Source organism: Symphalangus syndactylus, chromosome 4 (assembly GCF_028878055.3).
Source record: "Symphalangus syndactylus isolate Jambi chromosome 4, NHGRI_mSymSyn1-v2.1_pri, whole genome shotgun sequence".
NCBI classification, from domain to species: Eukaryota; Metazoa; Chordata; class Mammalia; order Primates; family Hylobatidae; genus Symphalangus; species Symphalangus syndactylus.
In genome coordinates this window covers 29,619,607-29,639,964 of record NC_072426.2, presented here as the reverse complement: position 1 = coordinate 29,639,964, position 20,358 = coordinate 29,619,607, and the positions used below count along the sequence as shown (strand labels likewise).

The 20,358-nt window shown below is 38.0% G+C and overlaps 1 protein-coding gene across 9 annotated transcripts in view; it reads left to right on the top strand.

Moving 5' to 3' along the window:
• PCDH15 (protocadherin related 15) overlaps positions 1-20,358 on the top strand; it is a 1,819,045-nt gene that overhangs the window by 1,304,592 nt on the left and 494,095 nt on the right. The gene's annotated exons all lie outside the window — the stretch shown is intronic.

Sequence of the window (20,358 nt, the reverse complement as noted above, 5' to 3'; positions counted from 1 at the left end):
CCTAGATGATTGATGTACATACCTAAGAATAAGAATTTTAAGGCAAATGGATATCCTTCTGAGGCAAAAATGTCAATTTCTCCCCTAAAAGGTGTATTTGTGTGTGTGTATGTGTATGTGTGTATACACATATTCTGTTTTAAAAAATTCAATGGTCTAGGATTTAACCATTTAACCAATATTTTTGCTGTTTCCCTGGAAAGCAATCAGCTCTCTGGGTTCCCAAAATGGCTCAAAGTGTTAGAATTTGTTGGAAGCTACTTGACTTTTTTTCCTCAAAATACATGAGAACTGAGGTTCTGAGGGTCCTCTATTTGAGATTTTGAGGAGTAGAACAGGAATGCCTCCTAAATGTAAAGCCAGAGTGCTTATCCAATGTTATAATATTAGTACATCTATTGGTTTTTCTCACAGTGGATCTAACATAGTTGAGAATCACTTTTGAGTCTACTCACAGCAATGATCACTGGTCCAGTTAACTTGCATGAATAAAAAAAAAGCTGGAGAGAAAAATAAATAAATGTTATGTGCATTGGATAAAAATATGTTTTCAGCCAAATGAAGTATTTTTGCAGACAAAAAAGCTAATCAGAACTTGACTGGACAAAATAGATGTAGATTACCTACAGTTATATGCCATTATGTTATTTTGTTGAATCCTAGCAAAAAAAACCAAAACAAAAACAAAAAGAAAAACAGAAACAAACAAAAAAACAAACAAACTATTAAAGATGGTGAACATAAAAATTTTCATTGAAAGGACTGGTAAAAGTAATGATGACAAATATAATTTTTATAAGGCTGCACACCTACTGCCATCTGCCCTTCGACAAAGCTGACAAAAGTAATGGGAAAAGAGTTCCTATTCAGTAAATGGCGCTGGGAGAACTGGCTAGCCACAGGAAGATTGAAGCTGGACCCCCTCCTTACACCATACACAAAAATCAACTCAAGAAGGATTAAATGTAAAACTCCAAACTAGAAAAGCCCTGGAGGACCACCTAGGCAATACCATTCAGAACAAAGGCACAGGCAAAGATTTCATAACAAAGACACCAAAAGTAATTGCAACAAAAGCAAACACTGACAAATGGCATCTAATTAAACTTAAGAGCTTCTGCACAACTAAATAAACTATCAACAGAGTGAACAGAGCACCTACAGATTGGGAGAAAATATTTGCAAACTATGCATCTGACAGAGGTCTAATATCCAGCATCTATGAGGAATTTAAATTTACAAGAATTAAATAAAAACATCAAAAAGTGTTTTTTTTTTTGGACATGAACACTTTTCAAAAGAATACATATATGTTGCCAATAAAAAATGAAAAACAGTTAAATGTCACTAATCATTAGAGAAATGCAAATCAAAACCACAATGAGAAACCATCGCACAGTCAGAATGACTATTATTAAAAAGTCAAAAAATAACAGATGCTGGCAAGGTTGCAGAGAAAACCGAACACTTAGACACTGTTGGTGGGAGTGTAAATTAGTTCAACCATGTGGAAAGCAGTGTGGCAATTTCTCAAAGAGCTAAAAGGAGAACTCCCATTTGACCCAGCAGTCCTATTACTGGTAATATACCTAGAGAAATATAAATCATTCTGCCATAAAGACACATGCACATGAATGTTCATTGCAGTACTATTCACAGTAGCAAAGACATGGAGTCAATCTAAATGCCCATGAATGACAGATTGGATAAAGAAAATGATGTACATATATCACATGGAATACTATACAGCTATAAAAAATAATGAGGTCATGTCTTTTGCGGGAACATAGATGGAGTGGGAGGCTAATTTCCTTAGCAAACTAACACGGGAACAGAAAAACAAATACCGCATATTCTCACATATAAGTGGGAGCTAAATGATGAGAACTCATGAACAGAAGGAAGGGAGCAACAGACCCTGAGGTCTGTTTGAGGTTGGAGGGTGGGAAGAGACAGAGGAGCAGAAAAGATGACTATTGGTTACTGGGCTTACTAACTGGGTGACGAAATAATCTATACAACAACCCCCCACGACACGAGTTCACCTATGTAACAAACCTGTATATGGACCCCTGAACCTAAAATATAACTCTTTTTAAAAAAAGTTTCATTTTTATTTATCTTTTAAAATATCTACAAGAGGGTGGATTTGCTCCATGACTAATCATTGTTTTCACGCGAAATTTAAACCTGTAAGTTTCAAGTATATTAGACTGGCATTAAAATCTTTTAAAATTTCTACAAGAGGGTGGGTTTGCTCTGTGACTAATCATTTTTTGCACATGAAATTTAAATGTGTAAGGATCAAGTATATTGGGCTGCTATTAAAATGTGCATTTTTGTTTCATTCAAAAATTTCTATTCGGAAAGACAATAGTATAAAAACAAATATGCTGAAATAGATATTTAATAATTGATAATAATCTTTTTCAATCATCCACATACAAATTTGGCACTCTGTATTGCGTGTGTATGTGTGTGTGTGTGTGTACTTCCAATTAAAATCCTTTTAAATATAAAAAAGGAAAAAGAAAAATATATTTTTAGTATTAATTTATGTTTCTGTGTTAATATATTTAGCTAGTGTACCAGTGGGACTCCAAGAGAAGGTATATATTGAGACCGCAATAATCCAATTCAATGAGTCAGTCTGACGACTGTTTACTAGTAGTTAGTTCATTGAGGAAAGTAAAGGAAGATAGAGGCTGCTGCTTGAAAAGCAGAGTGTACAAACTTAATTTTATAAAGGATCATTGAGCTTCCTTTCCTCTCCAGATTACAGACTGAACATCTCTCTCATTCCTATGCAGTTCAGTGCTGGAGACCAGACTATATTTTCAATCTGGGGTAATAACGTAAGTGATCATAATGTCTAGAGGTTGTATAGAATGTTCTGTTTGTAATGAACTATGCTAAGCTCTGCACAAATATGAACTGATTGAATATGTTGAATATACACAAAAACGTTTTTGGTAGACAGTTTAAGTATATAGATACAGATATAATTTAGGAAGAGTAAATAAAATTAAGATACATTTGAGTCCTGGCTCTACACGCAAAAATTAATAGCAGGTTTTTTCTGGCTTTGGCAGCCTGGGTTAAGTTGGAGATTCGCTCGGTAGGTGGACATAGTTGTTGAAAAATATTTATATCCAAAAGTATTTTCAGAGAGTATGGGCAAATTTTTGGTCAGAATGCCTCACTCTCTCCCTTGTTGTACTATAATATTCATATTTTGAGTATCAGTACTCAAAGCAGAACTAGTCCAAGGATAAAACTTATCCAGTCTTTGGATGACAAACCCAATCCAATATTAAACATTGCATATCCTAACATAAGGAGAATAATGAACTAATGGTGAAGAAATTAAGTCAAGAAATTTTTTATGCTCTGAATCCTTTGTAAAGTAGTATTTGGGCAAAGAGCATGAAAGATCCTGAGGATAGTGGATTCTTGCCAGTAAAAAAAGGAGGTCTTTAATTGAAGATTGATAAATATTTTTTGAACAATTATTCTTTTATTTTCTTTTAAAACCGTGCTTTTTGAATTAAATATTATGGAAGAAATTCCGGAATGATCAATCTTGATCCTTTTATGATTTTTAACAGATTGAGCCATTCCTTAACATACTTTGAAAAAATGAGAATTTAAGATTTATACATTTAAGTAATTATGGCAAATATTTTTTTTTTATTTCATGTACAAAAATAAAGATATATTTACTTGTAAGCCTAGGCACTTGGTCAGATTGTCAGTCACTTATAACAGGCCACCAAAACTTAGTGGGCTCAAACTACAATCATTTAATTTGCTCACTAAGCTGCAAATTTAGCAAGACTTGAGAAAACATCTTATCTTTGCTCCATGCAGCATCAGCTGTGGTACTTTAACTGAGGGCTGGGTGCCACTTTCATAATGATTGACTTAGATGGCTACCAAGTTGATTTCGGCTGTTGGCTGGTGCTCATCCAGAGCTGAAGACCGAGGCTTCAATTTCACCCCACTTAAGCCTCTTATAGGATATATCCTTATGCATTTTTTCAATTGAACAGTAGCATACATTTATGTGTTTGCTTGATTGGTTGGCTGTTTTTCCTTTGCAGTGTAATTTATCCCTGGACAGAAAAATGAATGATATATTAACATATTTCTATGTGTTTATTGTGTATGCCTTCCTTTAATTATTGCACCATGTGGTTTTCAGTATTTCAACATCAGTTGCTCACTAAACCTGGTCATCTTTTTCTCTCCCACTATTTAAAACCATTGGATTGGATCCCAATAATTTCTAGTGACAAACATCTCAACTTCAATCTTTGTCTTAAAAAATCTAGCTTTCATGTCAGAAACAACTTCTCTGGTTTATCTATGGTACCCTCTCCCTCCGGGGAAGGTTTCTCAGTTATCAGAAAAGTAATGGTGATTTTCGGTGATCTACAACACTTATCATTTCTTCTTGGCATAGCCTCACGTTGAATGTATTACAGTCTGGGAACTCTCTCCTCTCTTGTTTTTTTTTATGGAAGTACTGTTTTTTCTCATTCCCTTGGTGGCCTTGGATTTTGCCTCTTAAATCTTTGATGGCTTTTATTTATTTTGAAATTTATTTTAAAATTATCATTAAATTGTAAAGATTTCCAAGGCTTCTCTCTTTTGTATTCTTTTTTTCTCCCTTATTGTTTTACTAAGATTGAGTTGAGCAAACCTATATAGAGTTCTATTTTTCCTCAAATAGGGATTATGTATTTGTTGTAGATAAGTCTTCTAACTTGAAATCTGTCTTGAGCTCCAAGTTTGCATTTCTCATCTTTTTCTGGATATTTTTAACTGTGTTTCCAGCAGATGCCTCATTATTCTTTCTATTCAATTCTAATGTATCCATACTTACTACATATTGTTACTCCTGGGGTCATTATTGATTTGAACCTAGACTTCAATGACCTCCATTCCAAACTCAATCAATCTCCAAAGCCATTTTCTGCATTACCTATATACTGTTACTCAAATCTGTTTGACACCTGCCTATTTACACTGTCAAAACATCTATTTAAAGACATACTCTAAACTTGGCATCCGGCCTCCGGTCTCTCACTCCTCTAACCACCATCACAATAAAGCCAAAGTTGTTTTTGTTTTTGTTTTTCAATACAGTGCTGATCTGATTTTTTGATGTTTAAAAAGGTTCAGTGTTTTCCATCATACACCAAATGAATTCCACGGCTTTTATCTTATCATTCAAAGTAACTTTATATCTGACCACTTTCCAGTCTCGTCTCTTCTAACACACATAGTACAACTTGTCTAGGCATACAGAACATCACATATGACCCTGAACTTCTCTGAGAATTGCCGTACTTTCTCTCTGTTTCATATGTTAAGCACATATTTGTTATTGAAGGTTCATATCAGTTAACCTAAAATGATAGATCCTCAAAACTAATAGTTTCTCTTTGTGATCCCATTTATTCCTACCATAAATATTAAACTCTTCATTACAATGTGTTCATTTACTATGAATGTTTTTCTTTCACTACACTATGAGTTCTTTAAACTTCTTTGTCATCATGTCCTAACTTAAAACCCATTGGCTTCACATAGTAGATATACAGTATTTTTTTTTCTTTTTTTGAGTTGGAGTCTCACTTTGTCACCAAGGCTGGAGTGCAGTGACACGATCTTGGCTCACTGCCACCTACACCTCCTGTGTTCAAGCGATTCTCCTCTCTCAGCCTCCCAGGTAGCTGAGACTACCAGCGTGTGCCACCACACCTGGCTAATTTTTGTACTTTTTCAGTTGAGACAGGGTTTCACCATGTTGGTCAAGCTGGTCTCGAACTCCTGACCTCAGATGATCTACCCGCCTTGGCCTCCCAAAGTGCTGGGATTATAGGCATGAGCCACCATGCCCGGCCCGATATTTTTTGCGTATTTTGAATGGAATTAACTCATCAAATGTTCAAAATATGTTTATTATGTAATAAGTCATTGAATATAAATATGAATAATCATGGCTCTTGTCCTCTCAGTCTCAATTAAAGTATATTGGTTGTAAAGGTACATATGTGAAGTGTGTGTGTGTGTGTATGTGTGTGTGTATGTACATATATATATGTGTGTATAATTACTTATTGTAATTGCAGATTATCCAAATATATTATTTATTTTATACAGTCTAGATCAAGTAATCATATATCCCATTTGCCATAGAAAGTCCCAGATTATAATTCTTGTCCCAGCATATTGTTAATAATGTCTCCTTTTCTTTTTAATAGTGTTCTAAATATTAAAGTATATCCTCACTGAGTCCCTTGGCCAATCACTTTCAAAATTTTTTCTGTGGATATCTTTTGGGGCCAGCAAAGTGATGAATGAAGAGGGAAACAATTGGTAGCTCCCAAACTGCCCACAACCTTTTAATGCGAAGATCATTTGTCAAAATATTTTAAAGAAACAAATGATAAATAATACATCTAGAGTGAACATATGATGTGACTGCCATTTTTTTCTTCCCGTCAACAATCGCACACAAACACAAACTAAAATTCACCAAGTATTGTCTTGAATGTGAAATTGTATTGTGATTCTAAAAGTGGTGTGTAACATGGGCGCTTGTCTGGGGGTCAGGGAATAGGGGAGGGATACCATTAGGAGAAACACCTAATGTAGATTATGGGTTGATGGGTGCAGCAAACCACCATGGCACGTGTATACCTATGGTACAAACCTGCACATTCTGCACATGTATCCCAGAAATTAAAGTAAAATTTTTAAAAAGTCATGTGTGAAGTAATACGAAAGCAAAGGAATCCTTGGTTCTCCTTATCATTGGTCAAAATGTATTTGCACAGGTTCAACTATATTCAACTGTAATATACCATAGCACCAATTATAGATAATGTGAAGACATTGAAATTTTTAGTGGAATAAATAAATAATAAGAAACAGATATAAAATAACTATTAAGTAGGCAAAAAAAGAAACAATAGAAAGGAAGAATTGAGTTCGGTAGTTTAGTTGAATGAACAAAGTCACTATTCTGCCGAATAACAAGTGTGAAGCCTAACTCTTCTTTTTAAGGAGTTTGTTCAAAGTATTACTTTAAATTAAACTTTGAGCTATTTTTTTCTGTGAAACACACATAAAAGTAAAAGATGTCAAGTCCTTAAGCTTGTACCTGATGTTTATAAGTTTTTCTACACATTTATTCTGAAACTCTGTGATGGCTTACTCAATTATGAGGGAAAATTTGCAAAGATGTTTACCATCACAATGTAAGATAGTCTGTAAGCACTCAGAGTCTGAATTTAAATCTTGTGTGTTGTTGGGTATGTTGCTTAAAACTCAGTTTGAACTTGTCATCTACAAAATGAAGGTAATAGCTCAGATATGTGGTTTTCATGAGTACTATAAAAGATTTATCAAGCATGCTTAACTAGTTACCAGCAAATAGTAAGAGTTTAACAATATTTGCTATTGTTACTATTATTATGGGCAATGGAAATTTTTTGTCTGGCTTGGTGTTTACTCAGAGACACATGGGAAGAAGTAGCTAATTCAAATTAGTTATTAATTTGAATTTCTAGCTTTAAAACTGAGTTGTATGTAGATAGTACCTAATTTATTCTGATTGCACTACTTCTAATTAATTCAGTATTATTTTGGATTTTTAAAGGAATGCAATCTATTTATTCAAAAGAACAGTGGAGGTATCTTTTTAAATAAACAGAGTTGGCATTGTCACTATTTGTGCTGAATTAATTATGCAGTATATTATGACTTTGGGGAGAGGGAGCAGCAGATGCCAAATGCCACAAGGTGATACTGAGAGCCAAAATATATCAATGAATCAAATTTTAAATGTCAGACAGGGAAGTATCTTGCTCCCTTTGCTTCTTTTTTAAATAAATATAAAAACAATAGATTATAGTAATGTTTTCCACATTGTCCCACAGAGCCTCCTGTTGGGCTGTGGTGGTTCAGGGTTTCCCCTATAGGTAAACATAGGACTTCTTTGCCCTATAAATTTGGCAATTGTGCTGTTTTTCCACACACTAATGCAGAAAGTTTTTCAAGATTTACTTTAATTATAAAATAATTGGCTGCTAATTATAAATTATACAGAAACATTTAAAAAGATTAGACACATATTAAAAATCAGAAATCCTCAATCCTCAAATCCCAGTCCCCGGGATAACCATTATTAATTTGATGAATGTCTTTCCAAGTACCTGGAGCCTGACTGAAGCAATTATATATATTATTTAAAACACTGCTTTTACTCAGAATGCTTATTTGTCAGTCTGGTTGCTTTGGTATGAAGTGTCAGAAATAAAGGACTTCTTGGACTGTATACTTAGGTTATAAATATTTCCTGTGTTGAGAAGCAATTTTATACCACACAGTGTTTACAGAGCGTATACCTGATTAATAACACACATTTGGTCCTTAAAAATTACATTCTCTTGTATACATTGCAGAGTATCTTACTTATAATACGTGCATGATATGACTTTCAGTTGCATTACTCTAGATTTTGAGTTCTAATTATTGTCACTATTATATAGCAATACATTTCCACATAGTAACATCTGCAGAGAAATGTGTATGTGTGTGCATATATATATACATATATATACACATACATATATATGTGTATATATATGTATATATGGAATACGGAATTTTTTCCATTTGAAACAATTGTGATAATTGGGGAACCCTCTTAGGACATATAAACTCTCTTTTTGCAATATTTTTGGTCTGTAGAATTATATATGCAGTTTTCTTTTAGAAAAAAAATGCATACAGAGATTAAGAATAAAGTGACAGCAGTAATTTGACATCAGCAATTCTCTGAGTGATAATTGCCTTTGTAATCTATTGCCCCATCTGCTAGGTGGTGGAAGTTCCTCTCAGTCAAGAACTGTACCAGTTCTTAAAGCCAGTCCCTTCTGAAGGCTCCTACTAGCCGTGGAAATTACACATAGAAGTGACTCATTATTCAATAAAGTTTCCTATTTTTCTTGTTATCCAGATGGAATTGAGCTAAGTTTTGTAAAGGAAGTGGGGAGGTATATAACATTCAGTTTTTAAATTGTTAATATGTGTGGGTGTATATATTTATGGGGTACATGAAACACTTTGATATAGGCTTGTAAAGCATAATAATCACATCGTGATAAGAGGCCTTTGTATTTTTACTTTGAAAAGTAAACTGAATGCATTTTGAAATAAAGTTGTAAAATTTCTCAAATGGAAAGGTCAGAGGTCAAAGGAGGAGCGACCTACTAGAGTACCTATTATGTGTTAGGTAGTTATATAAACTATCTGATCACAACAGAGTAAACATTTGTTCTAGTCTGATCGACTGCCACAAAAAAATACCACAAACTAGGCATTTATAAAAACTAAAAATTTATTTCTGACAGTTCTGGAGGTTGGCATTCTAAGACAAAGGCACCAGTAGATTCAACATCTGATGAGGTCCTGCTTTTGGCTCATAGTGGTGTCCTCAAATAGTGGAATGTGTGACGGGTCTCTCTTAGGCCTTTCATTTATTAAGGGAACTTTTGTTAACACCCCTCACGACCTAATCACCTCCCAACTTCTAATACCGCCATCTTGAGGGTTAGGATTTCAACATATGTATTTTGGGGAAACACAAACATTCAGACACAGCTAGAACTTACAATCTAGTCTAAAACAACAAAGTGTGTCTCACACAAGTTTTGCCTGTACTACATTTTCCCCGTACATGCAACAACACATAATATCTAAGGATTCAGTAGGAGTTATTGACCTGATTTTACCTTCTAAATAACATCACCTAAAACATATTTCTAGGAAGTGAATGGGTGGGAGTTAGGGTACATGTATCTAAGCTAGTAAATATCATCTTGAAATAAACCACTAAGAGATTTATTTGAAAATCCAGACTGCTATTCATTATTATCTATGCAGTTAAATATATTTCTGTTACTAACACAAGCAGTATGTTATGTTGATTTTGACGGGAATTTTAAAAAACGGTTTTACATTTTATTCCTAAGGCTAATATTATTTAATTTAAACACTATAAAAGCAGCCAGCCACCGCAATGTAGTCACTATAACCACCACTGCAGTATTTCTTTGTTGATTTGTAAGGGATATATAAAGATAAATGAGAAAAGACCGTAAAGAAATTCCCAGAAAAAATATATCAGCTCTTACAGATGTGGTGGGTGCTATGAAGTGTTACATGTGTAACCACTGAGGCAATCATTCTCCCCTCTCAATTACCTTCATCCCCACATGCTAGGAATGTTGCAGACTAGTGAAAATTACTTGAGTCTCTCCTGAGGAATTGCCCTTCGTTTAAGACAAGCATTTCACACAAACTCATCGCCTATCCCTGGAAGCATAGTATCAAATGGCTGGTCAGTGGGGCTGGAGAGAATTATATCAAGGCCCAGTCATCTAGACTCAATGCATGAGAACTCTGGAAGCCATTCATTTTAAGATATTCTGTGGGCTTGTTGTCTCTGCCTGGATTATACTTCTTTTCAACTCCTCTCTCTCTCCCCAATCCTACTTCCTTTATTCCTCTATAAGTTAATTCCCTTATAAACATCATACATGCAAATTTACCTGAGAGTTTGTTTTCCAGAAAACAAACTTAGTACAGAGGAATATCTTTGTGTTGGTTCCTAAAGAAATATTTTAGAGATTTCATTTATTTTGTACAACAGAATGATAGAAGACTTATATTTTGGATACAATCAATTAGTGTTTTACCTGGATCATAACTTGCATAACTAGCTTGTAAATATGTGTCGTACCCTACCTCAAAGAGTCTGATTTAATGTTTTGGATGAGGACTAGGAACTTGTGTGTCCAGAATTTGTTCCTTCCAGTGGGTTCTTGGTTTTGCTGACTTCAAGAATGAAGCCGCAGACCTTCACAGTGAGTGTTACAGCTCTTAAGGATGGTGTGTCCGGAGTTTCTTCCTTCAGATGTTCAGATGTGTTGGAGTTTCTTCCTTCTGGTGGGTTCATGGTCTCGCTGACTTCAGGAGTGAAGCCACAGACCTTCTCAGTGAGTGTTACAGCTCTTAAAGGTGGTGCAGACCCAAAGAGTGAGCAGCAGCAAGATTTATTGTGAGGAGTGAAAAAACAAAGCTTCCATAGCGTGGAAGGAGACCCAAACAGGTTGCTGCTGCTAGCTCGGGTGGCCAGCTTCGCTGATTGGTGAATTTACTATCCTTTAGCTAGACACAAAAGTTCTCCAAGTCCCCATCTGACCTAGAAGCTCAGCTGGCTTCACCTCTGAATCCCTCCTCTAAACAGGACACGCCAACTTCTGTTAGGAATTGGGTGATGACCACTCTAGGTACTTCCTGCTGGATAGGTGCGAAGAAGGGGCCCTGCAGCTGTAGTGTCCTCCAGAGGGGAGCTCTTTAGGCCTGTGAAAGGGCCAGTCAGTCAGTCCAGGGATCCTTCATAGAAGTTGTTAGTTGAGTTCATTTGGGATTCCATTTCTAAGACCATCTATAGCTTAATGTCCTCGATCCTAGAGAAACAAATTTGACAAGGAGGCTAAAAATACAGGGCCCAAAGGTGAGTAATAGCAAAATGGCTGCTACCAGACCTAGAAAGGGGAGAAGCCATGTCGCCCAACTCTAGAGGTTGGTATAAGAGTTTGAAAGGCATTGTCTGATTTCAGAAGCCTTTTCCTGTAAATGCCAGGCAGCATCTCTTACTATCCCTGACTGGTTAGTGTAAAAAAAACACTTTTCCCCTAAGAAGGTGCAGAGTCCTCCTTTCTCAGCAGTGAGGAGGTCTAGGCCTCAGCAGTTTAGGAGAGTCACTGCTGCCAAAGAGTCTATTTGGGGTTGTAGAGTAAGGATAGATTTCATTATTTCTTGCAAACTGTCTGAGAATTCCTTTGAGAGTGTGTAGTAGTAGGATGATACATGTTACACTGTTAACTTTTAGCAAACTTTAGTTGAAAACCTTGTAATTTGGGGATTATAATTTTTCTTTACTATTAATGAAAACCTCATTCAGTCCATATTAACTTAGAATTGGTATAGATAGCTCCTTCCTGATTCTGTAAGTACTTTAAGATTTGGCTGAGTGCAAACAACTCGCACTTTTGAGCAGACCAATTATTGGGCAATTTTCCTAACTCTGCTTCTACAAGAGTTTCCTTATCACTTGCTGAACACCCATTGTGTCTTTTTCCCTTAATTGCCTGGGAGGAACCATCTCACGTCCTTTCCTGAATGGAGTTCCTCCTAGATCTGATCAGACCTTTGTATGGTAATTCATTAAGATTTAGATCCCTGTTTGCAAACCTGCTGGATTAAGAGTTTTTGATAGGAAGGCTATGGGTTGTCAGTAGCCTCAGTGCTTTTGGGCTATGCCCTTGCTTACACTGACAACAAGGTGGTATTGGAGTGTTATAGGGTTACAGAGAAGACTTTTATTTATCAATTATACATTTAAAATTTTCCCTGGCTTTTAAAGGAATAGGGTACACTGCTTTTTCTTTACTACTTCTATCTCCTTCTTTCTCTCTTTGACTTCTTCTTTGTCTGTCTCTCTCTTATTGACTCCCTCTTTGTCTCTTCCTCTCTTTCCTTCTTTGACTTTCTGTCTCCCTGTCTCTTCCTCTCTCTCACTCTTTGACTCCTTCTTTGTCTCTGTCTCTTCCTCTCTCTGTCTCCTCCTTTTTGTCTCTCTGTTTCTTCTTCTGTCTTTCTCTTTCTGTCCCTTTCCCTCTTTCCTTTCTGCTGGTATTTCCCTGCCTCTGCAAGCTGCTTATGCTGCTGTTCTCCCCTCTCCTTCCCCTTTTTGATGGCTTCGGCAGTATAAGACTGCCACTTCCTTGGGTTTTTGCACTGCATGCAATAACTGCATGATTTCCTTGTGGTATTTAATGGGGGTTCCCCCAGAGTTTAGGAACTCCCTTTCTTTCCGTATTGCAACATGGGCACGTAGGATTAGATCAGCATACTTACTATCTGTAGCAAAGTCCTCCAATTACAACAGAGGAGGTGGGAGTAATACCTGGTTACAGGCTCTCCCAGGATTCCTTGGATGGTAACGGACCTTTAGGACAGTTGTCTGGGACAGGAGATTAACACTGAGAAGGCCTTGCCAGTGTCCAGGAGGAAGTCAATTTCCTGGTCATCAATAGTTAAATGTACACGGGGCTCAGTGAGGGTGATAACATGAGCTGTCACTTGCCCCAGGCACCCTCAGTCCTGTTGTTGGATCATCTGTTTGGGGGCTTCTGGCCCAGAGAACCTTTGCCCTCTGGGGCAGTGTGCCTTCCAGTGATTGCCTCTGCACAGTGGACATGGATGAGGGGGCGGCTTGTTTCTCATTGGACAATCTTTTTTAAGGTGTCCTTGCAAACCACACTGGTAACAAGCCCCACTGGGTGATTGGCCGGCTCTATTTTCTGTCCTCTCTAAACCACCAACGTAGGTTTGTCAGAGGGCCATGACTAAGGCTGCAGCCTTTCTCTGATCTCGCTTTTCCTTTTGGGCCTGTTCCTCTTGATCCCTATTATAGAACACCAAGGTTGCCAGGTTTAATAATGCCTCCAGATTTTATTCAGGGCCAAGGGCTCTCTTTTGGAGCTTTCTTCTGATATCTGTGGCTGATTGGGTAATAAACTTATCTTTTAGGATCAATTGACCCTCTAGTGAGTCAGTTGACAGGGGAGTGTATTTCCTTAAGGCCTCCCATAAGTGCTCAAGGAAGGCAGGATTTTCTTCCTTTCCTTAAGTTATGGTGGACATCATTGAATAAACCATGGGCTTCTTCCTAATTCTCCTTAGTCCTTCTAGAACACAGGTCAACAGATGTTTACGACTCTAGTCCCCAGGATCTGAGTTGAGGTCCCAGTGGGGATCCATACTGGTCATAGCTTGTTGACCGGTAGGGAATTTGTCCCTTTCTTCAGCTGTAATTCTATCATTTACTTGATTAAGATACCAGGTATCTCCAAACTCTCGGGCTGCAGCTAAAGCCACATTCTTTTCATTAAAGGCCAGGGTTTGATCTAACAGTAGCATGACATCTTTCCAATGAGATCAAAGGTTTGCCCTAGACCCTGTAGGACATCTGTATACCTATCAGGATCATCTGAAAAATTCCCCAGGTCTGCCTTTATCTGCTTTAAATCAGAGAGGGAGAAGGGGACATGTACCTGGGTTGGGCCAAATTCCCCTCCCCCTACAGCTTGAAGGGGACATAACCGATAGCCTGGGGGTTTTTGTGGTCCTTTGGAGATTTCTTTTCTTGTTTCCCTCTGGGCAAGGGAGATTAGAGGAGGCTTGTCATTAACAGGAAGGGGAGCTATAGAGAGGCTAGGATACGGGGGAAGCTGAGAGGTCCTCCTGTGGGATGTGAATTGCAAGCTTTGCATAGTTGTGGATTCTCCTTCAATGAAAAGAAAGCTTGGACATAAGGTATTTCACTCCATTTGCCTTCCCTCTTACAGAAGAAGTCAAGCTGCAGGATAGTATTGTAATTTATACTTCCCTCAGGTGGCCATTTTTCCCCATCAGAGAGAATATTGGGGCCAAGCCTTAGTGCAGAAAAAAATGAGCTGCCTCTCTTTCAGGGTTTGCGGGTCAAATTGGTCCCAATGGCTTAGGATGCATTTCAGGGGTGAGCCCATTGATGCCGGTTTCCCATCTGAAAGACAAAACCTCCTGCGGTTTTGGTTTGTTTGTTTCTCCCCCTGCCCAAGAACCCACAATGATCCCTGGACCCTGCTGATCAGAATAGTTACACTCACTCACGTGGCAGCAGAAACCCCTCTTGCCCAAGCACCCACAACAGTCCCTGGACCCTGCTGATGGGAATAGTTGCCCTCACCAACACAGCAGCAGAAACACTAGTTTTCCTCCTAGACCACAAGGAGGAACGAGGAAGGTCGGATTTAGCGGCCCTTACCAACGCATTCTGGAAAATCTGTTAGAGTCGTAACCATTATTCTGTTAGTATTGGGACTTTACCCATGCTCTATAAAGATGTGATGCCCCAAAAATGAAGTGGAGGGCCATACCCTGCGAGAGGGAAGAGATCTCTAGGGTTGGAAGAGTGACGCCTTTTGTCCTCACTTATATGAATAGGAAGGATACAATTTCTGAGGCTCCCCATATCCTAGCTTCAGGAATAGCCTTTATTAAGCCTGCTAGCCTGAGGAGGGGTCCTAAAATTCCAGCTAAGATAGTCTAGCTCCCCCAACAGGGCTTTGGGAAAAAATTTTCTCTTTCTGATTGGTGAGCCTGGGTGCCTAAAGAAGGGAATAGAGTCCTAGAGTTTATGCTAGAAATCATTCTTATAGGAGAAACTAGAAAAGCACCAGAGACAGAGTGGTTTTTAGAAGCGAAATTAGCCTCAGAGAAGATAGGCAAGAGGAAGTTTGTCTGACAGGCATTAGGACCCAGGAGGCAAGGGTCAGGATAGATAGGAGAGATGGGTGAGTCTCGCTTGGGCGACGTGCCTTTGAGAGTTCTGCTCAGCCGCAGGTCAACCAACTTATTGTTGGGACCCTGGAGCTGAATGACTTTCCGCTCTGTCGACCCTCAGCTCAGCCCAGAAGTACAGGAAAAGTGGAAGCTCATTGCAGGCAAACCAATGCTCCCAACCCGGAAGAGTCAGTGGTTGTAAAAGAGCCCTTTCCTAGACAGCCTGACACCTGTGTTTTTATTCCAGTGGCCGCACTAGCCACTTTTAACTGGCTGACAGGTGCCTGATATTTAGCTCCCGAATTCTAAGGAAAAATAGAACAGAATAGCAAGTGAAAGGGGTCTGATGGTACTCACCACTTGGTGATTGTCCCTTTGTGGTTGCCAAATATGTCTGGAATTTCTTCCTTTCGGTGGGTTCTTGGTTTTGCTGACTTCAAGAATGAAGCTGCGGAGCTTCACGGTGAGTGTTACAGCTCTTAAAGATGGTGTGTCCAGAGTTTCTTCCTTCTGATGTTCAGATGTGTCCAGAGTTTCTTCCTTCCAGTGGGTTCGTAGTCTCGCTGACTTCAGGAGTGAAGCCATGGACCTTCTCAGTGAGTGTTACAGCTCTTAAAGGTGGTGCAGACCCAAAGAGTGAGCACAAGCAAGATTTATTGTGAAGAGCCAAAGAACAAAACTTCCACAGCATGGAAGGTGATCCGAGCAGGTTGACACTGCTGGCTCTGGTGGCCAGCTTTTATTCCCTTATTTGGCCCCACCCACATCCTGCTGATTGGTCCATTTTACAGAGCACTGATTGGTCCATTTTACAGAGCACTGATTGGTCCATTTTGCAGCACGCTGATTGGTGTGATTTTACAGAGTGCTGATTGGTGCATTTACAATCCTTTAGCTAGACACAGAGTGCTGGTTGGTGCGTTTACAATCCTTTAGCTAGACAGAAAAGTTCTCCAAATCCCCATCCAGCCCAGAAGCTCAGCTGGCTTCACCTCTCACTTGAAGCTTCAACTCCAGGGTATTCTAGTTCAATATGACTGGAATGTGGCCTAAGAATTTGTATTTCAAAAACGTTAATATAGGAATTTTCAAATATATACAAAAAACAGAAGACTATCGTGACCCCCCCCCCATGAATTTATCACCCAGTTTCAACAATTACCAATTCATAGGCATACTTGGACAAACTATATCGTCTCCCATCCTTTCTTCCCACATTACTTGAAGCATATCTCAGATATAGTTTCATTTTATTTGAATATGTTTCAGTGTATATTATGAAATGATGGCATACCACAGTGCCTTTATCACAAATAATATGAGGCAAGTTAGGAGTGTTTACTTTTTAATGTGTAAAAATAATCCTAATAATCCAGAAACACTGATGTATAATTGATGAATTAATTAAAAGCTTGGTGTGTAATTTTGAAAGATTGACTCGTGTGTGTGTGATTACCGTTGCTTTCAGGTGGACACTTTTCAATTTTGCTAAGTATGTACTTAATCATGTCCTAAATCCATGAATTATACAGGGTGACTTTGGTAACTATATCATTGATTTAGTAGATTTTTATCTTTTGGCATCTTGATGAGTTCTGCTTAATAAATTAGTAACATGTGTAATATCTATTTGAGGCAGAAAAAGGCTCTAATTTCTGTTTTTATACTTTAAGATCTAGGGTACATGTGTACAACGTGCAGGTTTGATACATAGGTATACAAACAAACATGTGGCATGTTTGTTTGCTGCACCCATCAACTCGTCATTTACATTAGGTAATTCTCCTAATGCTATCCCTTCCCCAGCCCCCCACCCTCTGACAGGCCCCAGTGTGTGATGTTCCCCGCCATGTGTCCAAGTGTTCTCATTGTTCAATTCCCAACTATGATTGAGAACATATGGTGTTTGGTTTTCTGCCCTTGTGATAGTTTGCTGAGAAGAATGGTTTCCAGCTTCATCCATGTCCCTGCAAAGGACATGAACTCATCCTTTTTTATGGCTGCACAGTATTCCATTGTGTATATGTGCCACATTTTCTTTATCTGGTCTATCATTGATGGACATTTGGGTTGTTTCCAAGTCTGCTATTGTGAATAGTGCTGCAATAAACATACATGTGCATTTGTCTTTATACTAGCATGATTTATAATCCTTTGGGTATATACGAAGTAATGGGATTGCTGGGTCAAATGGTATTTCTAGTCCTAGATCCCTAAGAAATCGCCACAATGTCTTCCACACTGGTTGAACTAATTTAAACTCCCACCAACCGTGTAAAAGTGTTCCTATTTCTTAATATCCTCTCCAGCATCTGTTGTTTCCTGACTTTTTAATGATTGTCATTCTAACTGGTGTGAGATGGTATCTCATTGTGGTTTTGATTTGCATTTCTCTGATGGCCAGTGATGATGAGCATTTTTTGATGTGTCTGTTGGCTGCATAAATGTCTTCTTTTGAGAAGAATCTGTTCATATCCTTTGACAACTTTTTAATGGGTTTTTTGTTTTTGTCTTGTAAATTTGTTTGAGTTCTTTGTAGATTCTGGATATTAGCCCTTTGTCAGATGGGTAGATTGCAAAAATTGTCTCCCATTCTGTAGGTTGCCTGTTCACTCTGATGGTAGTTTCTTTTGCTGTGCAGAAGCTCTTTAGTTTAATTCGATCCCATTTGTCAATTTTGGCTTTTGTTGCCATTGCTTTTTGTGTCTTAGTCATGAAGTCTTTGCCTATGCCTATGTCCTGAATGGTATTGCCTAGGTTTTCTTCTTAGGTTTTTATGGTTTTAGATCTAACATTTAAGTCTTTAATCCATCTTGAATTAATTTTTGTATAAGGTGTAAGGAAGGGATCCAGTTTCAGCCTTCTACATATGGCTAGCCAGTTTTCCCAGCACCATTTATTAAATGGAGAATCCTTTCCCCATTTCGTATTTTTGTCAGGTTTGTCAAAGATCAGTTGGTTGTAGATGTGTGGTGTTATTTCTGAGGCCAGTTTCCTGTTCCATTGGTCTATATATCTGTTTTCGTACCAGTACCATGCAGTTTTGGTTACTGTAGCCTTGTAGTATTGTTTGAAGTCAGGTAGCGTGATGCCTCCAGCTTTGTTCTGTTTTGCTTAGGATTGTCTTGGCAATGCGGGCTGTTTTTGATTCCACATGAACTTTAAAGTAGTTTTTTTCCAATTCTGTGGAAAAAGTCATTGGTAGCTTGATGGGGCTGGCATTGAATCTATAAATTACCTTGGGGAGTATGGCCATTTTCACAATATTGATTCTTCCTGTCCATGAGCATGGAATGTTCTTCCATATTTTTGTGTCTTCTTTTATTTCATTGAGCAGTGGTTTGTAGTTCTCCTTGAAAAGGTCCCTCACATCCCTTGTAAGTTGGATTCCTAGGTATTTTATTCTCTTTGTAGCAATTGTGAATGGGAGTTCACTCATGATTTGGCTCTCTGTCATTGACATATAGGAATGCTTGTGATTTTTGCACATTGATTTTGTATCCTGAGACATTGCTGAAGTTGCTTATCAGCTTAAGGAGATTTTGGGCTGAGACGATGGGGCTTTCTAAATATGCAATCATGTCATCTGCAAACAGGGACAATTTAACTTCCTCTTTTCCTACTTGAATATCCTTTATTTCTTTCTCTTGCCTGATTGCCCTGACCAGAACTTCGAACACTATGTTGAAAAGGAGTGGTGAGAGAGGGCACCCCTGTCTTGTTCCAGTTTTCAAAAGGAATGCTTCCAGTTTTTGCCCATTCAGTATGATATTGGCTGTGGGTTTGTCATAAATAGCTCTTAGTATTTTGAGATATGTCCCATCAATACCTAATTTATTGAGAGTTTTTAGCATGAAGGATTGTTGAATTTTGTCAAGGCCTTTTCTGCATCTATTGAGATACATGTGTTTTTTGTCATTGGTTCTGTTTATGTGATGGATTACATTTATTTATTTGTGTATGTTGAACCAGCCTTGCATCCCAGGAATGAAGCCAGCTTGATTGCGGTGGATAAGCTTTTTCTTGTGCTGCTGGATTTGGTTTGCCAGTATTTTACTGAAGATTTTTGCATCGACGTTCATCAGGGATATTGGTTTAAAATTCTCTTTTTTGTTGTGTCTTTGCCAGGCTTTGGTATCAGGATGATGCTGGCCTCGTAAAATGAGTAAGGGAGGATGCCCTGTTTTTCTATTGATTGGAATAGTTTCAGAAGGAATGGTTCCAGCTCCTCTTCATACCTCTTGTATAATTAGTCTGTGAATCCTTCTGGCCCTGGACTTTTTTTGGTTGGTAGGCTATTAAATGTTGCCTCAATTTCAGAGCCTGTTATTGGTCTATTCAGAGATTCAACTTCTTCCTGGTTTAGTCTTGGGAGGGCATATGTGTCCAGGAATTTATGCATTTCTTCTAGATTTTCCAGTTTATTTGCATAGAGGTGTTTATAATATTCTCTGGTGGTAGTTTGTATTTCTGTGGGATCTGTGGTGATATCCACCTTGTCATTTTTTATTGCGTCTATTTGATTCTTCTCTCTTTTCCTCTTTGTTAGTCTTGCTAGTCGTCTTTCAATTTTGTTGATCTTTTCAAAAAACCAGCTCCTGGATTCATTGATTTTTGAAGGGTTTTTTGTGTCTCTATCTCCTTGAGTTCTGCTCTGATCTTACTTATTTCTTGCCTTCTGCTAGCTTTTGAATGTGTTTGCTCTTGCTTCTCTTGTTCTTTTAGCTGTGATGTTAGGGTATTGATTTTAGATCTTTCCTGCTTTCTCTTGTGGGCATAGTGCTATAAATTTCCCTCTACACATTGCTTTAAATGTGTCCCAGAGATTCTGGAATGTTGTGTCTTTGTTCTCACTGGTTTCAAAGAACATCTTTATTTCTGCTTTCA